Source organism: Leptodactylus fuscus, chromosome 4, assembly GCF_031893055.1.
Source record: "Leptodactylus fuscus isolate aLepFus1 chromosome 4, aLepFus1.hap2, whole genome shotgun sequence".
Lineage (NCBI taxonomy): Eukaryota > Metazoa > Chordata > Amphibia > Anura > Leptodactylidae > Leptodactylus > Leptodactylus fuscus.
This window is the reverse complement of record NC_134268.1, coordinates 205,373,345-205,375,728: the sequence shown is the minus strand read 5'-3', so window position 1 is coordinate 205,375,728 and position 2,384 is coordinate 205,373,345. Positions and strand designations below refer to the sequence as shown.

The window sequence follows — 2,384 nt, the reverse complement described above, 5'->3', positions numbered from 1 at the left end:
GGTCTCTTGCTTCATAATTCTTTGTTAAAATTTATTTATTTAGCTTACTTTTATAGTGATAACATATTCCGCAGGGCTTTTACAGACATTGACAGTCAATGTCCCCTATAGAACTCACAATCTATATTTCCCTATCAGTAGGTCTATGCCCTTTTTTCTATAGGTACCTACTGTTCTACTCTGTCAGTCATCACGTTTCCAGTATTTCATAAATGGAAATTTTAGCACAATATTATAAAAACAGCATTAACCCTGTATCTGTGACAATAAGTATAAACTGTAAAATTAAAACAATATACTACGAATATAGCAATAGCATGAATCATTACGCAAATACTAAGCGTTCCTAATAAAAAGGCATATAAAATTGATTTTAAAAAAAGTGAGTATAAATAAAAATAGAAATAAGGAATATATTAAATATGATTAAATTATCCAATATTGAATATATTAAATATGATTAAAACTAATTTTTTTTCTCACTAACACATAGGAATAGCCTTAAGAAAGGTTATTCTTCTCCTACCTTTAGATATCTTCTCCGCGCCGCCGTTCGCGTGAAATCCCGGTTTTTGTCGGTATGAAAATGAGTTTTCTCACAGCACTGGGGGCGGGACCCAGTGCTCAAACAGCACTGGGGGTGTCCCCAATGCTGCGAGAGATCTCTCCAGTGCTGCTCCATCTTCTTCTTTCAAAAGATGTATATTGAATGCAGTATTAGGATGAACTGTATATTATATTGATAATATCTGCGTCATTAAAAATAGACATGAAAAAGCATTAATATAACCATATTTATGCAATGCGAACATAGTAAATATATTCTTTAAAAATTATTTTTTTTAAAAATTGTCGTCCCTGGGTGGGCTCGAACCACCAACCTTTCGGTTAACAGCCGAACGCGCTAACCGATTGCGGCACAGAGACTGACTGTGGCTGCCTGTGCTTCTCTGTGTGCTCTGCCATAGTAGCTGCTCAGCGCCTCCTGCTGTTCTCTGGGTGCAGCTTCACCTTCTGATGTGATACAGCAGTGCAGGACTGACTGTGGCACAAAGAGCTGTGTGGTGTTCACACACGTACTGCGAGGGATTGCAGCTCTCTCTTCACCTAGGACAGAAAGCATTGTATTACTTATTTATGTATTCATTTGTATCCATATGAATATTTATTTAGTATTTAATGATATAATTATCTCATCTTCTTGTCCTGCTGCGGCATTAACACATTCTGCCTCCTTCTTCATACAATTCAGACTTATATTTATATTATTATATAGTATATGAATTCTTGGGGTTGTATTTGCAGTATTTTCATTGATCTGATGTTTCCAGTTTTTTTGTAGTTTGGAATTAGACAAAGTCAATCTATACGTTGTAACACTGATATTCAGTTATCTGATCCCCCTGGTACACGTGATAGAAGGCAGCGTCCTCCTATATAAGATCATTCCTGACCTGTATTTCTTGCCCCACCTTTACATCTTCTGTCTGGTGATAGATATTGTCTAACAATCTCCTGTCACTACTGAATTTTTTACTGTGTTCTTCTGAGTTATTAATTTTAGAAGATCCCCTGTTTGTTCTCAGATTCTTACATCCACCTTACTTGAACTTGTGCTCATGTAGGATTGTACAGGACAAGGTAACTTCTTTATGTTCAGGGATACTACAAACTAGTCCGTGCTCTATGGATACATGTGTAATACTCTCTTCGGACTCTTAGTTTAAGTGTATTCCTTGATACGGAGTCCCAGTCAGAACAAAAGTTATGTAGACAGCAGACTTACAGAATTACACAGTGAGAACCAAGACCAAGATGAACCTGATGGTACGTGTAGAAGCTAGATGCACCGCAGAAATCCCACAGTAGCAAGTAGGTTGGTGCTGACTAACCTGAAGTATGGGGTGTAAGTTACTGTCCTATTCCACATTTTGGAGGTTACTCAGGTCACAATTCCCTAGACAGCTCCAATTTATAGCCAGGTAGCCGGTGGAGGGTTGGGATTGGAGTTTGGAACAAATCCATTTCAGTAATGGACAGGAATGTTAGGTGAAAAGGTTTGGCTAAGGATAATATTCAGAACATCAAAGATCAAGCAAATTGTCAGGGCAAATACAGATAATCCACAATAGGCAAACAGGAAAAAAATAGGACTTGTAACCAATACTGTGACACTGTAGCATTTCCCCTTTAATGCTCTATATACATCTTGTTTGGCCAGAGAGAGAAACAGAAGGTGAATAATCTCCACCTCTTGAATGATAGGTACCTGATCGCTTTCCTGGCAGGCACAGGCTTTACTTCTCTCTTTGGTTGATCTGAGGTTTCTTTCTGTAGAGGAATTGGGAAGAATAAAATGTTTTTGGTCCAGAAATGTAGCTATA

At 37.7% G+C, this 2,384-nt stretch overlaps 1 non-coding gene across 1 annotated transcript; it reads right to left on the bottom strand.

Annotated features, from left to right (window-relative positions):
* Positions 1 to 853: 853 nt before the first annotated feature.
* Positions 854 to 927, bottom strand: TRNAN-GUU (transfer RNA asparagine (anticodon GUU)). Its single transcript has one exon. It is a non-coding gene; the product is annotated as a tRNA-Asn (tRNA).
* Between the last annotated feature and the right edge of the window lie 1,457 nt (positions 928 to 2,384).